The 25,154-nt window shown below is 39.7% G+C and overlaps 1 protein-coding gene across 13 annotated transcripts in view; it reads left to right on the forward strand.

Annotated features, from left to right (window-relative positions):
• Positions 1-709: 709 nt before the first annotated feature.
• Positions 710-25,154, forward strand: part of EPB41L3 (erythrocyte membrane protein band 4.1 like 3) — a 294,466-nt gene continuing 270,021 nt past the window's right edge. For 7 of the 13 annotated variants that reach the window (XM_082259284.1, XM_082259286.1, XM_082259287.1 and 4 more), the window contains exon 1: positions 712-870. The gene's annotated coding sequence lies outside the window, so the exon portion shown is untranslated. Of the gene's footprint in view, positions 871-1,333; positions 1,480-25,154 lie in introns of those variants that run through there. The other 6 variants (XM_082259291.1, XM_082259293.1, XM_082259290.1 and 3 more) reach the window with 3 other exon arrangements.

Here is a 25,154-nt window from a genome sequence, read left to right on the forward strand (position 1 = left end):
CTAGTCATTGGGTATTGGTCTCCCCCATTGCATTGATACAGTGATCACTCCAGTCATTGTGTATTGATTCCCCCCCCCCCCCATTGCGTTGATGCAGTGATCACTCCAGTCATTGGGTATTGACCCCCGCCCATTGCATTGATGCAGTGATCACTCCAGTCATTGGGTATTGACCCCCCCATTGCATTGATGCAGTGATCACTCCAGTCATTGGGTATTGACCCCGCCCATTGCATTGATGCAGTGATCACTCCAGTCATTGGGTATTGATCCCCCACTATTGCATTGATGCAGTGATCACTCCAGTAATTGGGTATTGATCCCCACTATTGCATTGATGCAGTGATCACTCCAGCTCCATTAGGGTATTGACCCCCCCCCCTTCCCCCATTGCATTGATGCAGTGATCACTCTAGTCATTGGGTGTTGAGGCCCCCCCCCCCAATTGCAATAATGCAGTGATCAGGACTGATGCTATCTATATTGAAGCTCAGTAAAGTATATATGCCATCTATTGAATAATAGAATCTATTGGATGGCATATATATTTTTTTTTTAATGCAGTAAACCAGATAGCCCCGACCCCAGCCTCAGCAATGAGTGCCAGTCGTAGAGGGATACCTCGCCTGATTGCACCCTGTCACCGCAGTCATTGGTGGGCTCCCTATCCAGTGGGCGGGACCGCTTCATTGCCCTGTCATCGCTGCCATTGGCTCCGGCGCTCAGTACCGAGGGTGCGTATAGCGGGGAAGGGGGAGCCGGCGCTGCTGCAGCTGGTGTGCCGTGTGCTGGGCCGGGCGGCTCGTCCTGTGCAACTGACACTCTTGTGACCCGATCCCAGTGACATTCCCCGGCTGTGCCGACACCAAGGTATGCTATCCTCCGCCTGCATGCCCCGATCTGCAGAGGATCTCCTAGTCTGCCATCTAATGCATGCAATATTGCAGCAGTACGGGGTGTACGGGACTGCTGCATCTATACATCGCCTTCTGTAGGCGCCATTGCTGCCCGCTTTGGGGAAGCGGATCGGTGCCTGTGTGTCTGGGAGGGGGGCTTGCTGCATGATCAGTGCTGCGTCTGCTGCCTGGGCTCCCCAGGGGGGGGGGATCACTTTCCAGAGAAGGGGGGCTCCTCGTGTTACCTAATAAATCACATCAGAGGTGCAGTGCGGGGGAGGGGGATCAATGAATGAAAATGTTGCAACTTCATTCCCTGACCTAACTGCCCCGTTCTGGTGGGTGATCAGGGGGTCTGCCCACTCCCTGGGGGGGTTATTGATGTAGTCAGCTTGGTCAGTGAGCCCTCTCCAGCTTGTGATCATCCTCAGCCCCTGGATTCTGCAATGCGGTGGGTGTGGTGAGCCAGTAAATTGGAGATGTGGACCTCTGCAGTGCCAGCTCTCCCTCTCTCCAGCTTTGGCATCCTCACCTCCAAACATCCAGCACTGTGTCATTGTGTCCTCCTAGATCTGCTGACTGAGTGAGTACAGGACATATGGCTTCCATTAGGCACAGCTGGATTCCCAGCAATGCAAAGGGCTCTTGTTTCCAGACTTATTCTGGATTTAGTGACTATTCCCTGGGCTGTCCTAGGAGGCGATCACTGGATGGGGTGTGGGGTGAGCTGTCCAAGTTTGCACTCAGTCCAGGTTTACCATCTCTGATCCCAACTCATCCAATCCCCTGATCCACTCATCATCATTTCTGACATTGCTATTGCAATCATAACCACAATTTATTCTTCCTCTGCTATACTTTTTACTGCAGTGCATGTTTTGTATTGAATAGATAGTTACATTTGTTTCTAAATATTAAACATTGTTTCTATATTTGTATAATGTTGATTTAGTTGTGTACACTTGGCAGCAGTACTTTACTTCTAAATATTATTGAATCATTAACAGGGTTTAGGAAGACTGGAGCAGCTGTGCATTGCAACCAATCTGCTTCTAGCTTACATGTTCAAAGCAGAAGTGAACAAGCTGAAGCTAGAAGCTGATTGGTTACTACACAAAGCTGCCCCAGATTCTGTCTGTTCCAATCTTGGTAAAGTCTTCTGTTTTTACCTTTTTGTATAATGTTAATTTGGTACTGCACAAATGGCAGCAGTCATTTTCTCCTTTTACACTTTAAAATATCAAACATTGTTTCTAGATGTGTATATTGTTGATGTAATTGGCAGCAGATTTTATTAACTTGCAATGTTTAATATTTACAAGTTAAAAAATCTGCTGCCAAATTATTAAATCAACAATCTACAAAAAAATTGAAGCAATGTTTAATATTTACATTTTGTATATTGTTGATTTAATATTTTGGCAGCAGTTTTTTTTTAACTACATATTAATTTTTATGTATTTTAATTTACATATTAAACATTTTTATTTAATATAAAAAATGTGTATATATATATTACAATTGATTTGGTGATGCACAGTTGGCAGCAGTCCTTTTTCTTTTACACTTCTAAATATTAAACATTGTTTTACATTTGTATTATGTTGATGTGACTATGCACTGTTGGCAGTAGTTCTTTTTTCTTACACTTCCTTTTTTAAAGATTGTTTTTACATGTGTATAATGTGGATTTGGTCATGCACATTTGGCAGCAGTTCTGTTCTTGTGTGTTAACCTTGTAGCTGAATACAGTAACAGATGTGCTTTTGCAGTGATTCATCCTTTTTGTAGTGTTGGCGGACGGCGGGCTCCAAGTTTTGTGCACTGCATAGCACTCTGCTCGGCCAGATTGTGTTGCCCTGTAGCATGATTTGACATAAAGCTCTATTAGCCTGGGTTGATCCATGAAGCAAACCCTCATTTCTGGTGACCTTTGCAGCCCCTCCTCAACTCTTGTGTACTCTTGGGACCATCAGCCTACTTTAACCCATTCGGCACCATAGTGAGGCTTTTCTTACTTGTGGTTAGCCTTTTTGTACTAAAGAGGCATACTTTTTTTTTCTATTAGATTATCGTTATCTATTGTGTACTCTTGGGACTATCAGCCTACTTTAACCCATTTAGCACCATAGCAGGGCTTTTCTTACTTGTGGTTAGCCTTTTGTGCAAAAGAGGCATACTTTATTCTTAGCTTTTTGTGTACTCTTGGGACCCTCGGCTTACTTTTAACTTTTTCAGCACCATAGTGGGGCTTTTCTTGCTTGTGGTTAGTCATTTTGTGCAAAAGATGCATCATTTAGCCGTTTATAAAATTTTGGTTTTCTGAAACAGTTGTATATAATAAAAAAAAAAATGCTTCATGTTTACAGTTACATAATCCAATGTATTATGAGATGTTTTGTATGGTTTTTAATTCTTAAATTTCAGTATAATTCTAAAATAAGGCAGATTAACATGCAGATTTATAGTGCTCACCCTACCAAAAAAAGAGCTTGATTACTTCAATGCTTTATACATTTATTGTAGACGTTTGCAGGGTTTGGTACGATGTCAGGGTATGACATAATGCTGAGCTCAGTGTTAGGTTGGCCACATTCTTTGTAGAATATGCCAAGGTCTCGTCTCTGTTACGTGATTTTTTTTTTTTTTTTTCTTTTATAATGTGCAAGTTATGTTTTATTCTGTATTTCACTTTGGGGTTGTGATCTGGCATCATCTGGTCATCTTCTGAATTCATATGGTTCTCTGCAGTTTGTAATGATAATGGCGTGGTCCCAGCTGAGACATACCCTATGACATCATTACAGCACAGGGAGATAAGGGTGGGGTCCTCGGTGACTGTCTGGATCTTCTGTATGATTTCACATCACTAATTAAGTGAATATGACTGGTCCCAGGTTGGCCTCTGCAGCAAGCTGTTTTTCTAAAAAGGATTACATCTTACCTTTTATGCTGGACTGAACTAAAATGCTTAAATTGCTCGGTCAACGTGTCTCCAAAGTCACTGGGGACTTGGAGATTGCTTCAAGAGAACAATCTTCAAAGAAATCATTTATGTGTATTACTTGAATATTTTTTATTTTTTTATTTCAAACTTTTATTGAAAAAAACAATGGCTTTCTTACATATGTTTGAAGCAATATTGGTAAAACAATACATATGAAAGTAGTCTATTAAGGGTACTCTGAAAATATGTGTTCTTGTAAACCGATGCTGATATTTTATATCGTATGATTAAGCTTTGCTTCAAATAACTATTATCCTGAAAGAAAAAAAAAAAAAGGGAAAAAAAAATAGAAAAATAAATAGGGTACAATCTTATAGAGGTGTCTGTTTGATTTTTATGCATTTATTGATGTTTTGTCGATAAACAAAGGATCCCATTTCAGGTTAAGTTTTTTTTCTTGGTATTAGATCATGGAGAATATTTTCCATAAAATGATATCTTCTATTCTCACTAATATTTGTGAAAAGGGTGCAACCCTAGATTTCCAATGGTATGCAATTGTCCAGTGTGTGGTGACACATCTTGTGGATTAATTGTAACAGAGGTGGTTATATATCCGAGATGTTTTGCAATAGTAAACGGTTAAGATGGGTTAGTACAATGTTTTTATCTGCAAGTCTATTGATAAGGGGAAAAAAAAAACTTCCTTCCATGTGGGGGATAACTGTTCTCATTCCCAAAATATGTGGAGGAAAGTCCCAGGAGATGGCCACCCCCTAAAGCCATTTAGGGAGACCTCTGGGTAGGTTACGTTTAGATGAGAGGGTGTGTAATACCATCTGGTGATAAGTTTTTTACCGCTGTCTCTTGAACTGTAATTGACCTAGTACATTTACAAAGGTTGATTTCAGATAGTAGTGTATTACTTTATGTAAAGGTAGTGCCATTTTGCTAAACCTCCCTTTTTGTTTTTGTTTTTCTTGATTCTACGTCTTAGTCATCTCTGGTCCTTGAATACAGTGTTATGAGTAATCTGGGGAATTCAACTCTTAAAGTGATTGTAAAATCTTTTTTTTTTTTTTTTTAAATAACAAACATGTTATACTTACCTCCTGTGTGCAGTTGGGTTTGCAAGATCAGCCTGGATCCTACTCTTCTCAGGTCCCTCTTTGCTGCTCCTGGCCCCTCCTTCCATTTGAGCGCACCCACAGGCCCCTCCTTCCATTTGAGTGCACCCACAACAAGTAGCTTGCTCTGGGGGCACCCAAGCCGAGCCACAGCTCTGTGTCTATTCAGACACTGAGCTGCCATTTGGCCCCGCCTCTCTCTCTCCCCCCCAATTGGCTAACTGACTTTAAATGACAGTAGCAGGAGCCAATGGGCGCTGTTGCTGTGTCTCAGCCAAAAAATATAGAAAATCCCAGACGGCCAAAGGGACACATGGCCATTGCTGGATAGAGATTGGGCTCAGGTAAGTATTAGGGGGTGCTGGGGCAGCTGCTACACACAGAATGTTTTTTATCTTAATGCATGGAATGCATTAGGATAAAAAAACCTTTTGACTTTACAGCTCCTTTAACTAAATTCTGCTTTTATTCATGCTCACATTGGTGGTCAGGACAGTTAGAGAGGGTGAATCTCCAATTGGGACACAGCAGTAAAAACCTGACACCTTCTTCAAATGTTAAAAAAAAAAAAAAAAAAAAAAAAAATCTTTAGCTATACATAAATACCCTTTTCACACTAGCAGCGGTGTTTACTGTTCCCCGATGGCAATTCTGCCACCTGAGCTTCTTTTTTTTTTTTGCTGCCAACTGTTGATTGGTCAATTTTGCATTACGGGAGTGTGCCACAACTGTCACTCAATCGTTTAGCTTGCTTTCGAAGCGTGGTCCTTTTGCAGAGTTTTACAGTCTGCCACCTGTCAAACTCGGCATTGTGTTTAAATTGCTGCACCGCAATGCAAAGAATCACAGTCACTGCGGTATGGACAGTCAGGAGGTGCTATTGGGTATGTATACAAAACTGAATACTTGTGCTTTAACATACTGCCTATACCACTGTATGAAATGATCTTCCTTTACTTTCCTGCCACAAATCAATTAGACCAATTGTGGAAGGTTATATGCTGTCAACCAGTCAAGTCTGGTTGCTTTGCAATTTGTCAATATAACATGTTTTCAGGCACTGGGAGACAGAGGAAGCATTGTTCAACTTACAGGAGGAGAAGGGAGTGCAAAGGGAAACTTATTTATGTGATGATGCTATATACCAGAACAGTAGGCAGATGATACAGGAAGCTTCATTCATCAATATTTTTGTCACCTTGCTATGTTTGTAAAGTATGTATAAAGGACAAAAAAATAGCTGTATTCAATTTTTTTTTTTGTCAGATAAAATGGTCCACATATATGTATTTCAATGGTTGTGTTCTTTTTAGTTTGTGGTATTGGGGTGTTGTCCCTCTTGGCTTGTTGCCTTTGGTTTGATACTAAAGCTATATGTGTGTGTATATGTATATATAATATATATATATATATATATATATATATATATATATATATATATATATATATATATATATATATATATATATATATATATATATATATATATATATATTTCTTTTTTTTTTTTTTTCATTTAACCAGCGGATTGAATGAAAGACAAAACATCCCATTCCTTCTTCTGGATATTTGAGGTGGATGGGGGAATCACTCCCTCAGTGCTATTGTGTTCTGATGGTGGGGCTGCCCTTAATATACTTAGTATAGCTGCCCTTACTCTTTTCTTCAGTTTTTTTGGTGTGTGTGTGTATGTATGTATGTATGTATATATATATATATATATATATATATATATATATATATATATATATATATATATATATATATATATATATATATAATATATATATATACCGAAGAATAAGTGTGAACTATTAGAAGTCCTAAATATACCAGTCCACGAGTCTTTCCAAAAAATTCTCAATCTTTCCAAGTCCAGTGTAGACCAAAAACTTCAACACTGTCCTCTCTGGTTATAAATCCCCAGTGCTTCACCCAATTTATAATCCATACTATACACAAAAGTGCATTTATATGCTTAAAGGGATACATGAATGAATACATACATACATACATACGGGATAATATTTTATTTGATCCCCTGCAGACTTTGTGAGTTTGCCTACTTACAAAGAAATGAAGGGTCTATAATTATCATAGTTCTATTTTAAATCATAGAGACAGAATATCAACCAAAAATCCAGAAAAAAACACGATACAAATGTGAAAGGACATCAGGGACAGGATTGTAGACCTGCGCAAGGCTGGAATGGGCTACAAGACCATCAGCAAGAAAGTTTGGTAAGGAGACCACTGTTGGAGCGATTATTCACAAATGGAAGAAATCCAAAATAACCTTAAATCGCCCTCGATCTGACGCTCCATGCAAGATTTTGCCTCATGGGGTATGGATGAGCATGAGAATAGTGAGGGATCAGCCCAGAACTACACAGTATACGCTGCCATGGATTGAAATCCTGCAGTGCCCGCAAGGTCCCGCTATTCCAGTAGGCACATGTACAGGCCCGTTTTTGAAGTTGGGTAATGAACCTCTAAATGATTTAGAGAAGGATTGGGAGCAAGTGTTGTGGTCCAATGAGCCTGAAATTGAGCTCTTTGGCATTAACTCCACTCGCCATGCTTGGGGTAAGAAAAATGCTGACCATGACCCTAAGAACACCTTCCCCTTCAGTCAAGCATTGAGGTGGAAACATTATGATTTTGGCTGTTTCTCTGCTAAAGGTACTGGCAGACTCTGCCGCATTAAGGGGCTAATGGATGGGGCCATCGTAAAGATTGTGAGAACTTTCTTCCCTCAGCCAGAACACTGAAGATGGATTGGGGATGGGTCTTCCAGCATAACAATGACCCAAAACCTACTGCCAAGGCAACAAAGGAATGGCTCAAGAAGAAGCACATTTAGGTCATGGAGTGGCCTAGCAAGTCTCCAGACCTTAATTCTATAAAAAATGTATAGCAGGAGCTGAAACGACGAAGATTTGTAAAGCAGAGTGGACCAAATTCCCTCCTGAGATGTGTGCAAAACTGCTAACCAACTACAAGAAACCTCTTACCTCTGTGCATGCCAACAGGGGTTTGTCCACCAAGTACCAAGTCAGGTTTTGCTTGGGGATCAAATACTTATTTTACTCACTGAACTGCAACTCCATTTTTTTAACATTTGTATCGTGTTTTCTGGATTTTGGGTTGATGTTCTGTCTCTATCATTTAAAATACACCTATGCTAAAAATTATAGACCCTTCCTTCGTTTTTATGTAAGTGGACAAACTTGCAAAATCTGCAGGGAGCAAATAATAAATTTCCCCACTGTATAAACACACTTTTTTGTGAGTAGTATAAATGATAATTTGTGGTGATTTAAGTTATTTGCAGTATTACTCTATGTGCTTATGATTCCTTTTTCGGGGGCTTCTGACACCCATTTGGAGGAAGGAAGGGAGCTAAAGGCACAGGGGAAAAGTTGCACTGGAGATTCACAGAAGGTTTGTTTGAAAAATAGGAAGGTAAAGGGGGGGGGGGGTGTATACAGTAGCTCACAAAAGTTGAGTACACCCTCATATTTTTGTAAATATTGTCCAGATGTCCAAATTGGGCCCAATTAGCCATTTTCCCTTCCCGGTGTCATGTGACTCGGTGTTACAAGGTCTCAGGTGTGAATGGAGAGCAGGTGTGTTTAAATTTGGTGTTCTCGCTCTCATTCTTTCATACTGGACACTGGAAGTTCACCATGGCATCTTATGGCAAGGCACTTTTTGAGGATCTGAAAAAAAGAATTATTGCTCTACATAATGATGGCCTAGGCTATAAATAATATTGTGTGTATGAAAAAAAGGTGTGCTGATCTGTGATTAAGCTGCTACCAGAAAAATAATGATAAATGTGTAAATGTGGATGGTGCGCTAAATCCAATGAAACATAAACAAATGAATGTGACCAAAACAAATATAATCATAAAAGTCCCAAAGTCCAAAGTGATGAAACTCCTTTGATTATAAATATGGTGACACATAAACAGGTGTAAATAAAGGTGATGTATCAAATAATGGTGTTGAAATCCCTCCACCTGGTGAAATTCCTCCTTACCCTGCGGATATTAGGTAAGTGCAAAATATAATATTCCAAATGAACACTCCTTGTGACCACACAAAAGAAATGTGCTCTTCACCACACGTGCAGAAACCAAGATGGCCTCTTACCAGAACGATATGTAAATGGCGCTCTGTGAAATCATGGGGATTATCAAACTGCTTCTCTCCATACAAACAGGTGTAGCAGGTTCCCAAAGTTCATCAGGGCTTATATCATCCTCTCCAACACGTACATGCAAAGCAATAATAGCCAATAGTGCATTACCCTTTTCAAAACATTTATTGAAGAAAAAATGCACTTGCATGTAGATGGTATATTCTCGCTTGAAATAATAATACAGAGCAATGAGGAGATTCTAGGATACCCGTGTCCGGCTGCAGCGCGGACCCCGAGTGACGCTGTGACGGCACGCCTTCTTGCTGACGAGTTTCCTCCAATAGGATGTCTTCAGAGATAGGAATATAAAGAAGATTGCCAAGGCCCTGAAACTCAGACCATACGCTGCACACTGCATCAAATTGGTCTGCATGGCTGTCGTCCCAGAAGGAAGCCTCTTCTAAAGATGATGCACAGGAAAACCCGCAAACAGTTTGCTGAAGACAAGCAGACTAAGGACATGGATTACTGGAACCATGTCCTGTGGTCTGATGAGATCAAGATTAACTTTATTTGGTTCAGATGGTGTCAAGTGTGTGTGGCGGCAACCAGGTGAGGAGTACAAAGACAAGTGTGTCTTTCCTACAGCCAAGCATGGTGGTGGGAGTGGCATGATCTGGGGCTGCATAAGTGCTGCCAGCACTGGGGTACTACAGTTCATTGAGGGAACCATGAATGCCAACATGTACTGTGACATACTGAAGCAGAGCATGATTCCCCATCCCTTTGGAGATTGGGCCGCAGGGCAGTATTCCAACATAAGGAACCAAACGCACCTCCAAGACGACCACTGCCTTGCTAAAGAAGCTGAGGGTAAAGGTGATGGACTGGCCGAGCATGTCTCCAGACCTAAATCCTATTGGGCATCTGTGGGACATCCTCAAAAGGAAGGTGGAGGAGCGCAAGGTCTCTAACATCCACCAGGTCCATGATGTCATCATGGTGGAAGAGGACCACAGTGGCACCCTGTGAAGCTCTGGTGAACTCCATGCCCAAGAAGGTTAAGGCAGCGCTGGAAAATAATGGTGGCCACACACAATATTGACACTTTGGGCCCAATTTCACTTAGGGGTGTACTCACTTTTGTTGCCAGCGATTTAGACATTAATGGCTGTGTTGGGTTATTTTGAGGGGACAGCAAATTTACACTGTTATACAAGCTGTACACTCACTACTTTACATTGTAGCAAAGTGTCATTTCTTCAGTGTTGTCACATGAAAAGATATAATAAAATATTTACAAAAATGTGAGGGGTGTACTCACTTTTGTGAGATACTGTATGTGTGTGTGTACGTGTATGTATGTATATATGTGTGTGTGTGTGTGTGTGTATGTGTGTATATATATATATATATATATGTATATATATATAAATATATGTATGTGTGTGTGTATGCATACAATCTCTACACATCTTGTGATCCAGTGGAGATATTTTTTATGATTTTGCTGACGCATTGTTGGGTCAGACAATACCACACCATATGGCATTTTCTTTCTTTCGAGATTATTCACCTTGGGTGAAGCTCTACAAGGGATTCATAACTAGAGAGGACGGTGTTGAAGTCTTTGGTCTACATTGGACTTGGAAAGATTGAGAATTTTCGGGGAGACATTTATATGGACTGGTGTATTTAGGACTTCTAATGGCGCTGATTTTTATGTTTATTGTATTTCCCCACTGGGATTGTGGGGGCCTGTCAACTGCTGCTAAATTTGACACCTTGGGGGGATAGTCCCTAGTGGGCTAAACTGCAAATAAGTATTACAGGAAAAGATGTTCCTTTTTAGTATAGCAGGATGATCACAATTAAAGATAGTATGACATTTGATTCCCAATCGGATTAAGCAGAGATAAGGTTCCATTTTGAGATCTGGCTAATTGGTATATCCAACAACAGATATTCACAAGTGTTAGATCTGGGCAAAGCATTTGTTCCTAAGACTGAAGCATTGAAGCATTTCTTCTATGTATACTAGAATTGTCCCAGCGAATTACTTTTCTTGGTAAAAATTTACTTCAAGCAGGTACGTTCATTGAGGATTTTCAATAACATTTGGAAAAGTGGATAGTCCTGCTGTTTCCGAAGTCGGTCCAGTTGTGCACTTTCTGTAAGCCATTCTGGTATGACAAATAAAAGGTTTTAGTCTTAATTGTTCACAGTTCAAGCCAAGTAAAGCCAAGGCTGGGCCTGGGTCATTGTTACACATAAGTACAAAGAATATAAAAAAGAGAAAGAAATGAGTCGCTTTGTGACAGGCCCACCACATATGTAAAATAGTACCAATATTTCCTCAACCCCTTCAGCACTCTCCTGAATACTTTGACATGCAGTCAGGGTGTATATGGAACCACAGAAGTAATTATTTTCTGTGCTAAATCCCAGTGTAGAGTAGAAAGATATACCCTACCCTATGTGACAACTTAAAGCCATAACCCATTGGTTATTAGTAAAGTACGCATTTATATTCTCTACCCATTTAAAGAAGAACTCCAGGATCCTACTGTCTTTGCATTCCCAGATCCCTCTCCCCAAGCTCTTCCAGATCGCTGAGAAAGTGTTAGGGCTCTTTCACACGGGCGGTCCGATCAGATCCGCCTGTCAGTTTTTTAGGCGGATCTGATCGGATCCTCCATGCAGCTCTATGGGGCAGCGGGTGTCAGCGGAGGTCACCTCCGCTGACACCCGCTGCCATCCGCATCCGATCCTGTGCTGAAATCTGGACGGATGGAAACCCTATTTTTCCATCCGTTCAGTAATCGGAGCGGAGCAGATCTGATGAGAGCGGACAAGCGGTCCGCTCGCCTCCGATCCCCCATAGAGGGCAGCGGGGGCTGAGACACCTCCATCTCCGCTCTGCAAGCGGAGACGGAGCTGTCATCCGCCCGGCTCAGCGGGGATCGCGGATCGATCCCCGCTGAGCAACACGGATCCGCCTGCGGAGGCGGACCGTGTGAAAGAAGCCTTAATGAAAAATACTCATTTTTGATGTAATAGCCAATTCTCTGCCCAAGTGATGTCGCTCAAACTGAAGTGTTACTTCTGGGCCCCAGATGGAGGACTTTCTAATGTCTGAACGTCACATCCATGCAGGGAAACTGCATTATTTTTCACGCAATTCCTAGGGAAATGAGAGTAAAGGCATCCGTGTGTGTGGGTGGAGCAGGCTTGTCTTTGGAAGATGCATCACCAGTGGGCAGTTCAGACGGGCAGTCTGAGACTCCCGAGTTCCCCCACTTCAGTGAGCAGGGATGTTGTTCTAGAACTACAGTGGGGAAGTTACAGGACTGATAGCTGGGGCAATAGAGGACATAGCAGCCACCAGTCTTACAAAGTGGAAATCACAGGTAATGAAACCTGTGATTTAAAAAAAAAAAAAAAAAAAGCACATTAAGAGAAAATGAAAGTAACAGTAAAGAAATGGGGTACATATCTGCTCACAGTAGGAAAACACGAGCAACAACAGGGGAAAAGGGTTCTGCCTGGAGTTCAGCTTTTAAGTGGGTTATTCATTTGGAGAATTTGGAGTTAATATACGAACCAAAATTGGTCTGCTCTGACCAATATTGGAAGAAGGGTGTAAATGCGAGAGCCAATATTTTAGAATCGCTTTTATTAATTATCTAATTAGGAGATGATGCAGAAATTAGCCAAATTATTCATCAGCTTTTGCAGTTTAGGATGAATTATGGGCACATCTGATTTGGATGCAGCTGCTTTTATATGACAGTGTTTGACTCCTCTCTTACAGTTTTTCAGTTAAGATGTTGGTCAGCAGGGTGCCGACAGGGCCACCCACAAAGAGAATTTAGGCCAGTTCATCAGGAACCAGCCAAAATTTGCTCATTGTATGACCAATTCTATTATAATGGCTCCTAGTTTCCCCTTAGGGAAAGGCCCTTTAGCTGTAGCTAGATTAATACTTTTTCTAAGCGTGCAACTAAAAATGTGTCATACTCCTTTTTTTTCTATATATAGTATTTAATAATATATAGTATTTAATAATAAAGTAATTACCAAGCAAATTATCAAAATTTCATGTGCTTTGCCAACTGTTCAGTTGGGGGTAAAACTTAACCAGATTTCAGAAAACGGTTTGAACTGCAGAGTTGCAATATGTGATAATGTTAGTGGAACTATGGGCAAAATCCAAAATGACACGCAGTATGTAATACAGTCTTCCTTGCATAAAAGCAGCATTTTTGTTTTTCTAAGGCCCCCCTTGTAATATAGTCTCATTACCTGCTGATTCGGCTAGTAGATCAAATACTCTTCCATATCCTCTAAAAAAGCAACAACATTCAACAGATTCCAAAGCAGTGTTGTCACCCTGTGGTACAGTTTAGGCTTAAACAGGTAGCTTTAAGGCTCCATGTACACGGGACGTTGTTAAAAGTCCCTTTGAATGCTGGAATTTTTAGGACGTTTGAAACGTCCGTTCAGTCGCGTTTGTACCCGCGTTTAGCGGGCGTTTAGGGGCGTTTGCGTTTAGAAGCGTTCCTAGAGGTCAAAAAAATTATTCCCCTTTTAAAATGGAAAAACGCGAACGCTAAACGCGGGTCATCGCGTTCGGACGCGTTTGTGCATTTGAAACGCCGGGAAACACGCGTTCGAACGCAAATAATTGCGTTCTAAAAAAAGTCCCTGAACTCAACTGCCTGCAAATGACTGTAAACGACCATGTGTACATGGACAGATAAGATAAAATGTAGATGGGTTCAGGGGCTTCTGAAAAAAACGCCCAACTGCTCCTAAACGGCCATTTCCAGCGTCCCATGTACATGGAGCCTAAAGATAATACAGGCGGGAGAAAAACAAACTAAAGCCCAACTTAAAGTCTCTTTTGGGAAAAATTAAAGATGGACCGTTTTAAGCACCCTGACAATGTTAAATGTTTTGTCCCAACCTTTGCTAGAAAAATGGAAGTTATTGGATCTACTGACAGGGACAACCGTTCATAAAACTAGGTTACAAAGATTACTTAGAAAAACAAATGGCTATGTTTATGCTAGTGACTGCATCATGTTATTTCTAATTTTACCCATAACTCCTCTTTAATGCCTAAATAGAATTTGGGAACCATAAAACATCAGGAGGGACAGTAGCTGTTCTGCTGCAGTTATTGTTTTTTCTTTTAAAGACCAAAGTATTATTATTATTAATAACAATAATATTCAGTTATCGTATAGATTCAGCAGCTTGCACAGCACATTATAAAATAAAGGGAGGCAGTCCAGCTGAAATACAATTTATGTTAAGATTGTTTGCTTTTTTGTGTTCTTTTCACACAGCGCGGAGACACAGCTGTCATCCTCCTGCTCAGCGGGGGATCGGCGGATCGATCCCCCGCTGAGAAAAACTGACTCCGTCCGACGGACGGAGTGTGTGAAAGGGGCCTAAGTGAACAAGCTGAAGCTAAAGGTGAAGGGTGTCCATGCACAGCTGTTCCAGATTCTTTCTGCTCCAGTCTTTGTAAATTTCTCCTAGTGGCTTGACAGTTGAATGACTGGGAGTAGGTGGGCTGGGTCTAAGCACAAGGCTTACTGTGGACCTGGATGGAAGTTAAGATCTACATCCAGAACCTAGAATCCACAAAGCTACACAGGAGACACAGGCCTTATTTCAACACTTGAGCATTTTAATCCTATTGCAACCAGAGCCTTTTTGCATGCATATTAAACTGCACATTTTAGGCCTGATGATCGTTAAAATCCCCGAACATTTACAGCCCACTGAAAATCTGACATCTGTAGAAATGTATATAGGAAGAGGGATAAGTTTATAATTCTGTGCTGCCATGGATGTAGCACTTTTATAAATCCTTTTTTTTTTTTTTCTGGGGAAATATGTCTTAAAGAAAACATCATCAATAATTTCTAGGGTGTATTTCCTCACCCTCATCTCCACATTATGCTTTATTTCACCTGTTAGGACTCCCTTGCTCTTGGTACTGTCAATTACCACCTGTCATAATGACCGCCGAAAATTGCGAACAGTTGTATTGCAGCCACTCAATGTATTTTTAAATTGTATTTACTTTTTTTATGTTGTTCAAAGTTGTCACCCTTTGGTCTGCATAGGAAATCAGTTAAAGAAACCCTATAAGTTAAAAAAAAAGTATATATATATTCTTAAATAACTCAGCCATCATTAGCTCCTTCATTCCATTCTCCCCTTAGCTAATATTTATCTGCAATTTTTTTTTTCTTTATTTCTCTTTTTTTACTGTTCGTTTGCTTATTCTTTAATTTTCATTAGTTTCATTTTTTTTGTTTGTTTTTTGTTTTTTTAGTGTCGCCAAACAAAAATTACATAAAATTGAAAAAAATTGCCTTTTGTCATTTGCATTTGCAAATAACCTTGCCATTTTCTGTACCAGATACTTTATTTTAGTTACATTTTAATTGGGACTATTTACAGAGTAACGGAAAAAAAAATGTTTTATTTACACTGAAACAAAAAAAAAAAAAAAACCTACTGGTGTCTCAGAAGAAAGATTTACCTTCAATTCCAGTCCTGTAAATTAAACAGGAAGTGAGGATTCCCCCTTCCTCCTCTATTCCTGTGCCAGTGGCAGCTCAAAATTTTGGCTTTAACTTCACATTCATTCACTGACAATGGTGATAAGGCAAGATGGTAAATCTCCCTAATGTGGACCCAGAAAACAAACCCTTGCCCTGAACCACACTAGTGGACCACAATCGCGTGCTTTGCGGGTTGCACGTTCAGTGGACGGGACTGCAGCCTTTGCAGCGTAAACTCATTGTTTTACCGCCCCCAACCACTAATGTAAACATGGCCTTGCTTAGAGATATTCCAAGGTACCTCCACTTTAGTAATATTGCTAGCTTAGGCAAGCTTGGTTATTAGAGGTTCAGTTTAACTTTTCACTTCTTTCCCATACAAAAGAATGTTGATTAAAACCCTGTATGGGAAAAAAAAAAAAAAATTATAGCAGCATACCTACATCCTTGTTTTCTGTCCCTTTTTTGTGTGCAGTCTTTGCAGCATTATGACCTTTTAAAAGTTTGCTGTGTATAATTTCTGTTCTTTCAGGGTGTCTCCAATGCCTTGTAGGATCTCCCTGAAGGCTATGCGTAGCCACCTTGATGTGCACACCTCTGGCTGAGACTACGTCTTTGCATGCTGCTTTGTGCCATACTTTGGTGTGCTGAGGGATAAATATGCATTCGAAGCATGCAATGATTTGTGTTCAGGTGCTCTGGTGTTGTGCTGGGGCAGTGGTGTATTTTGGTTTTGTGCTGCCCTAGGCAAGACTAAAATTGGGTGCTCCCCCCTCCTCCTCCTATGTAAATTTGCCCCACTCCTTTTCTAACGGATGTGACTCTCTCCAAAATTGAAGGACTGCAAGTCCCAGCATGAACCCCTGAGATCTCACGAGAGGGGGATGAGAGGGAGAGAGCGATGGGGAGGATGAGAGAGAGAGGGGGGATGTGTGTGTGTGTGTGAGAGAGAGAGTGAGTGAGTGAGGGGGGATGAGAGAGAGAGAGGGGGGAAAGAGAAAGAGAGAGAGAGAGAGAGAGAAGAGGTTCGAGGGGGGGGGGGGGGGGGTAAGAGGCAGCTCTAGCAACCAGTGGCCAAAAGAGTCTCAGGTGGAGGGGGGGGGCAGCTTTTTTGCTGCCACCCTAGGCCTGGGCCTTGTTGGCCTAGGCCAAAATACAGCACTGGCTGGAGGAGTAGATGCGCATTAACGGCAGCACGCCAGGAATCATGTTGACGGCGCATGTAATCTTGAAACATTCGGTCACACTAATTCAGAAGTTTTTGAAGCGCAACGGAGAGTGACACACAGCAGTGATCTTCCAAAAAGAGAAAATGTGTTTACAGCAGAACACAGGAAAATAGTTTTTATTTACAGCCAGTAAAATTGAGCTAAGTCATAAAAGGATATTGTAAGTTTGGGTTTAATACTACTTTAATGATTTGCTTGTACTTTGCTATAGAAATGTAGGTAGCATAGGAGTAAAAAAAATGTGTATTATTTTTGAAATCTGGAGACTTTGTCTGTAAAGAGCATATGGCAATCTATTTTATTGGAACCTTTAGGAAGAACGTAAATGCTGTTTTGCTTCTCGTACATCTTTTCTATTTTGTGAATGACAGGGTAAGAAGGTAGCTAAATGATGAATTCAGTTGCATATTAGAGGAACCTATTTCCTTTTGAATTCTACAGATTATAGTCAAGGCTTTCTGCTGTCATTTCTGTTCCCACACATAATTGATTCTGTTATATTTCAGGAATGAGATTGAAATCTGATTTGTAGGTTGTCTTTCATTCCTTGCATAGCCTTTCAGAAGAATAGAACTGACATTTAATGAAATACAACTTTTTTAAAATTTTTTCCAATAACACATTCACTCTGTAATGCCATGAAACGCAATCTTGCACACACGTCAATCTCAGTGCTTTGACCTATGGAGTAACTCACCTTTTATTTTAATTGCATAGCTCCTCTTGTACTATCAGAAGCTGCTTCCTTTTTATGTAATCGAGATTTCATTATGAAGCTTTTAGTATGGCAGAATTGATGCATTTCTGAAAAGTGTGTGTGTATATTAAAAAAAAAATGTATAAGTGTGTATGTGTATGTGTATATGTGTGTGTGTGTGTGTGTGTGTGTGTGTGTGTGTGTGTGTGTGTGTGTGTGTATATATATATATATATATATATTCATTCAGGTGGTGGTAGTCCTTTTTAACATACATCATTTATTTAGTGTTAGTTTTTTTTTCTTTCTTTTTTTTTTTTTTAAAAGGGGGGGGGGGGGGGTGGATAAATTACAGTAGACGTCATCAAAAATGCTGGGAACTAACCAATGTGGGCCCTTTTTAGGTGCCTGAATTTTTTTTTTTTGTGTGTGTCTAAATCCAAGGGCACTCTCAATTAGCAGTTTTTATCAGCTTGGTTAAAGCCTAGTACACACGATTAGGAAATCAGATGAAAAATTATGCTTTCGAAGAAAATGTTCAATATTCTGATCGTTAGTACACAGCTTTTGAGAGCCGATCACGACCATTCATCTGAGATTATCCAAAAATTTCTTGTACGATACCAGATCATGATTTTCATTTGATCAGTACAGTTTTTGTCTGAAAATACCATACAAACCTAATGCAATATATTACATCACTTTAGTAGCCTCTTAATTTTCGATATGGAGACTAGCATGCAAAAATCATTTGGCCGATATTTTAATTGTGTGCACCAGGCCTAGGAGTTGGTCCTATCCTTCCCTGTGTATCACTTATTTGCCCATCATTACAATGGGCAGCTTTACCAACAGATCGTGAGCCACATAGTGGGGGTCAGGGACGAAGGAGGCTCTAGACCTGCCTTTGTCAACCAGGGGTCTGTGGAACCCTATGGTTTCTCCAGAGGTTTGCTAGGGGTTCCTTGAGAAATAGTTTCTCGTATCAGTGGGAAAAAAGTTTCTTCAAGGGCTGTATAAAGACCAGAAAAGGGCAGCACCAGGCACCCAGGCTCCAGTTTGGAGACCATTTGTTTAGATCATAACTCCACAGTAATAATAAACCAGTGCAGAACTACTGCTGTGTTCACTCATTACAAACCATAACTTGCTTTACACAACTTGTTTTCAAACCTAAAATATCAACATCACTTTTTATAAATTACCTACTGCTATGGTTTTCTATCGTAATTTACTCTTCAGCCACGAAAAGACACTATGCATATGCGCCAATGTAAACTTGCATATTGGTAGCTAGTGATGAGGCGTTCGGTAAAGAATAAATTTAACATACATTCTCATGAATGTTGCTGGAGCCAAACAAGTGGTTTTATTCAAGTTTTGGATTTTTTTTTTTTTTAATTCTAGTTAACATGAATCAAGAGCGCACATCTTGTCAGAATTGAAAAGAATGTAAATGGTTTTGTGCTTGTTTATATAAAGTATTATAGGATAAAAAATCCTCTCCATTGGGGCAGATACATATGCATGTAATTTTGGCGCTCTACAACCATGGACAAACATGTTGGTGAAAAAGAGCCCATAATTTTCTCTGCAATAACCTAAAATTGCCAAAAGGTATTGGCATCCATCATGGTCTATGCCATATTTACCAAAAAAAAAAAAAAATAGCTTTTGATTCAACAGAATACAGTGTTTTTAAATAAAAAAAAAAATTAAAGGAAGGACAAAAATGGTGGGGCTATTAAGGGAGAAGTTTGGGATTAAAAAAATAAATAAATAAATAAATAAACCTGCTTACTCACCCCCATGCTGTAGCAGTCCTCCACCGTCTCTAAGACCAAGAACTGAACAATCACATGACCACCGTTCAGTTCTTGGTCGATTCTGAGCAAAGAGAGGTACTATCAGTCACTGCTCTCTGCATTCACTAGAGTGCCTGGCTGGGGGGTGGGTGCAACAGGCTTTGGCTCTGTCACCCAGGGAGAGCCAGCGCCAGCTATCAATCTTTGTGGGTGGGTCCCCATAATATGGTCAGGATCCTTCCAGAACCTGGAACGACTCTGACATCAGCTGACAGCGGGCTTTAGCCTACTATTAGCTGACTCTGGGTCACATGAGAGCAAAAGTAAGTGCATTACTGTGACGCAGAGGATATTTAGTTGTGCTATTTTTAGAAGCAATCACTGCAAACAAGTGATTTTTGTAGTTCTCAGTGAAACTGAACCTGCCAACATGTAGTTTAGTCAATTGTCCTAGAGCAAACTGTTTAAGCGGTCTCAGATTTGAAGTTTGCTTTATTGAGATTTTAGGTTTCAGCTCTTACCAAAGTTGTTCCATATGATTCAGATCAGGGCTCAAAGAAGGCTACTTCATGTTCCCTACCAATGAATGAGTTCCATTCAGGGGGCATTCGTAGGTCCAACATGTTTGTAAGTCCAATAAAGATCAGTGCTTGCAGACAAAGGCTGCAAGCGCCGATCAATGTGTTCTAGTGGGGAGAGTTTCCCTGTCAGAACACAAAGGCACAGCGGTGGAGATTTCTGCGCCAACATTGCTTGTTATGCTATCGCGATCTGTCCGGTTTTTCTTTAATTTAGCCTGTTGGGTTGAACAAAAAAAAAAAACTGTGTGCGCAAGTTTGAACGTTCATATGTACAGTTCCTTGAAAAAGTATTCATACCCTCTGACATTTTCCACATTTTGGCATGTTACAACCAAAAACCTAAATGTATTTTATTGGGGATTTATTGTGCTAGACCAACACAAACTGGCACTTAATTAGGAAGTGGAAGGAAAATGATAAATGGTTTAACATTTTTTACAAATATTTGAAAAGTGTGGCGTGCATTTGTATTCAGCCTCCTGAGTCAATACTTTGTAGAACCACCTTGCGCTGCAATTACAGCTGCAAGTCTTTTTGTTATGCCTCTACCAGTTTTGCACATTTGACATTTTTATCCCAAGCTTTGTCAGATTGGATAAAGAGCGTCTGAACATTTTTTTTTTTTAAGTCTTGCCACAGATTCTCAATTGGATTTAGGTCTGGACCTTGACTGAGCCATTCTAACACATGAATTTGCTTTGATTTAAACCATTCCATTGTAGATCTGGTCTTTTGCAGACTCTTAACAGGTTTTCTTCTAAGATTTCTCGATTTTTGGCTCCATCCATCTTCTCATCAACTCTGACCGGTTTTCCTGTCCCTGCTGAAGAAAAGAATCCCCACAACATGATGCTGCCACCACCATGTTTCATGGTGAGGATGGGTGTGTTCAGGGTGATGTGCAGTGTTAGTTTTCCTCCACAATTTCAGTTTTGGTTTTAGGCCAAAAAGTTCAATTTTGGTCTCCTCTGACCAGAGCACCTTCTTCCACGTTTGCTGTGTCCCCCACATAGCTTCTCGCAAACTGCAATCCGGACTTCTTATGGCTTTCTTTCAACAATGGCTTTTATCCTTGCCACTCTTCCATAAAGGTCAGATTTGTGGAGTGCAGGACTAATAGTTGTGCTGTGGACAGATTCTCCAACCTGAGCTGTGGATCTCAGCAGCTCCTCCAGAGTTACCATGGGTCTCTTTGCTGCTTCTCTAATTAATGCTCTCCTTGCCGGGCCTGTCAGGTTAGGTGGACGACATATCTTGGTAGGTTTGCAGTTGTGCCATACTCTTTCCATTATCAGGTAATGGATTGAACAGTGCTCCATAGGATATTATTTTTTTTCTTTTTATAACCTAACCCTGCTTTAAACTTCTCCAACTTTGTCTCTGACCTGTCTGTTCCTTGGCCTTCATGATGTTTGTTCACTAAGACATTCTCCCAGAAGCATTGTTGCTTGTCAGTATGCATTTTACCAGTTCCTTTCTGGCTTTTTTGTTTTTCTTTCAACGGTGGATTCCTCCTGAGTCTTTTTTTCCTTGGAACCTTCAGCTTATATCTCTTTGAAGTTTCCCTGGCCTCCTTGCCTTCCAGGGAGGTTGCTACTCTCCTGTGGACCTTAAACCTCTTAATACTTGCAACTGTAGTTACAGGTAAATCAAACTGCTTTTGGAGATGGGTTTATAGTCTTTACCTTTTGACATGTTGGTCTATAATTTTTTTCTGCTCTCCTCAACTCCAAGGTCCATTTCAGTGTGGTGCACACAATAATACCAAACAGCACAGACTGAATGATTTCAGGGTTGAAAACCTGTGATTAATAATTCTTAAAAACTCTTTTTCTAGAGGTACCAACAGATATGTGCAGGCCATTTTGTAGAATAAGCACTAACTTTTCTTTTTTCATGCTTTCTCAGCTTGACATTCTAAAAGGCATGCAGGTATACATAAGACAATTGTTTTTTAAGTTTATCACTTTTTTAGTAAGACTGAATCATTGTTTCAAGGAGCTTTAAGGGTACAAACAAATTTGTCCACATCTGTATATCTCTGGATCTACCATTAATTTTGATTTCGGTTTTCCATTGCAGACAATTTCTGCTAATACAAATTATTATTATTATTTTTTTTTTTTTTGAATACTTGAACTGCCCAGGCTTGTGTCAGGTTTTTTTTTTTGCTCTTTAGAATTTAGCATTATTATTTATTTTATTTTTTTTAAGTTTTCAGAATGCTGGGTATAATTGTATATTGTTTTTTCCTTTTTGTGCCTGACCGTGATACAGCGATCATAATTGTGTTAGTTTCCATGGTTGCCTGTTGAAGTATTCATTGATTGTATCTGAAGCAAAAGAAGGATGTGTTGTCAAGTTTCTTGACCATGACTGAACCTTAATTATCCACAAAACCACTACAGTTCCCACATGACAAAGTAAAATGTGAACCACTGGGCATATTAGATAACATGGAAGTCTGTGCAAGGTAATGAAAGAGTTTCTTTTTTTCTTATTTTGGATGGAGTAAGGGAGGGAAAAACCCTTGTCAGTTAGTTTTTTTTTTTTTTTTTGCCTTCTGTGGGGACATTTTACTTCCTGTCCCAAAGCCAAAACAGGAAGTATACTAAAAAAAGTTTTTTCTTTTTTTTTTTTTTTTTAGTTCTAGTTTTAAGCAGAGCTTCGTGTACGTTAAATGTTTTATTGCCCTACCGTCGGGCCTGCATTTGTGGAAAACCTTCATGGGCATAAGCTTAGGTAAGCAAATTTAAAAAGTTCTAAAACTTTCCTTTATTCCACCATCATGTTTATAGGGTATGCACAACATTTTTTTTTTTTTTTTTTTCCCTTTTTGGTTAGTTATGCTGGCCATACACTATACAAATAATCGTTCAAACTCCTTTTCGAAAAACGAACACTCGGCAGTGAGAGAAGACGATCGCGCCATCATGTAATGACCGATTTAAATTGTAAAAAAACACATTTTATTTATATATATATATATATATATATATATATATATATATATATATATATATATATATATATATATATATATATATATATATATATATATATATACACACACATATGTATATGCATATGTATGTATAGATATAAAATGTATTGGCCATTTTACCAATTGTGCAACGTGCCTCATTCCAGTCACCGCTCCTTTTATTATTTTTTTTTCTCCACCCTGCCTGAGTTCTTTCTATAAATGTCAGAAAGCCTCAACCCTATGTTATGAAGATAAGAGGGGAAGGTGTTTTGTAAGTCTAAAATACTTTCTGACCTAGTGTGAAAAATACTGCTTCTCCTTTTAATATTATTAGTATTTATTATTATTTAGTATTAAATACAAAAGCAAACATTTATTATATTGCAGGTTACCAATTCTTAGATGTGATGGCTGCATTCATTTTCTTTTTGGCTTTCGTTTTTTGATTTTCACGTGTTGATCCAGCCAGAAAGTCTATTGTTTTTCAAAAGAACACGCTATTTTTCAGATGTATCAGTTTGCAGGGATGAGACAAACCATTTACTACTGACAGGGGTGCTTGCTCAATTGATCAATTTTTATTTATAAAAAAAAAAAAAAAAAAACTTTCTCCTAAAAGGAAAAAAAATGGCTGTAACTGCTTATAAAGTGTGAGCTGGAGTTTGGCTCCAGATTTAATTACAAGTTTCTTTTTAGGCACCCTCTAAATCTATCATGTTTTCCTAGTTTTTTGTATAATGTGACCTTTTATGTTTTAGAAGTTATTATTGCGTTTTTAGCATTTGTATATTATTTCTTATAGGAATGTACAGTGCCTTGCAACGTTTTAGAGGGACGGCCAGGTCTTCGTAGATTTGCAGTGGTCTGATACTCATTCCATTTCAATATTCTCGCTTGCACAGTGCTCCTTGGGATGTTTAAAGCTTGGGAAATCTTTTTTTGTATCCAAATCTGGCTTTAAACTTCTCCACAACAGTATCTCGGACCTGCCTAGTGTGTTCCTTGTTCTTCATGATGCTCTCTGCGCTTTAAACGGACCTCTGAGACTATCACAGTGCAGGTGCATTTATATGGAGACTTGATTACACACAGGTGGATTCTATTTATCATCATTAGTCATTTAGGTCAAGCATTGGATCATTCAGAGATCCTCACTGAACTTCTGGTGAGAGTTTGCTGCACTGAAAGTAAAGGGGCTGAATAATTTTGCACGCCCAATTTTTCAGTTTTTTGTTTAAGTTTGAAGTATCCAATTTCGTTCCACTTCATGATTGTGTCCCAGTTGTTGTTGATTCTTCACAAAAAATTGCAGTTTTATATCTTTGTTTGAAGCCTGAAATGTGGCAAAAGGTCGAAAAGTTCAAGGGGGTTGAATACTTTTGCAAAACACTGTATATATCGCTCTGCTGCACATTCACAAGTCCCTGCCGCTCAGCAGCTTACAGTCTAAGGTATCATACCCACATACTAGGGTCAATTTGGACAGGAGTCTTTTCACTTACCACATGTCTTTGGAGTGTGGGAGAAAACTGGATTATCTGCAGAAAACCAACACAAGCACACGAAGAACATGTAAACTCCATGCAAAACTTCTTTTAAAACTTGCTAACCTCTAATCCACTGTTCTGCCCATATAGGAGATGAAGTAGAATAGACGATAATCAGAATTTAGTAATTTGAATAGTATATTGGACCATGAAATGATTTTCTTCTAATTGTAGTGAAGGGGTTTAGTGTCATTTAGTTTTAGTAAGCGTGTGTATCATTGCTATTGACATCCATGCTTTGAGGAAACGGTGGCTTACATTTGTCTTCTCTTTTCTTGCCAGTAATGACGGACTTGGTATTCTGCTCTGATGTAAAATGTGTTGTCCTTTGTACAGCACTTGATGAAAAAAAACAATTCATTGCAAATGGCCCAGACTACAGATCCGTTACAGTACTTGGTTTAACAACTATACTGAGACAAAGAGTTGCTCCAAGGCCTTTTCTAAGCCATTAAAGAGAAAAGTTGAGCTTTCCAACAACAAATAATAGAGTTGGAACACTGTTATACCATTAAAATCGTGACATGAAACCTGATAGCTTGTGGCTTTTTCAACTTGGCTGTCATCCTTAAATAGTTAAGTTGACTGCCACATCTTTACCAGAG

The sequence above is a fragment of the Pelophylax lessonae genome (genome assembly GCF_965119305.1).
Source record: "Pelophylax lessonae genome assembly, chromosome: 5".
Classification (NCBI taxonomy): Eukaryota; Metazoa; Chordata; class Amphibia; order Anura; family Ranidae; genus Pelophylax; species Pelophylax lessonae.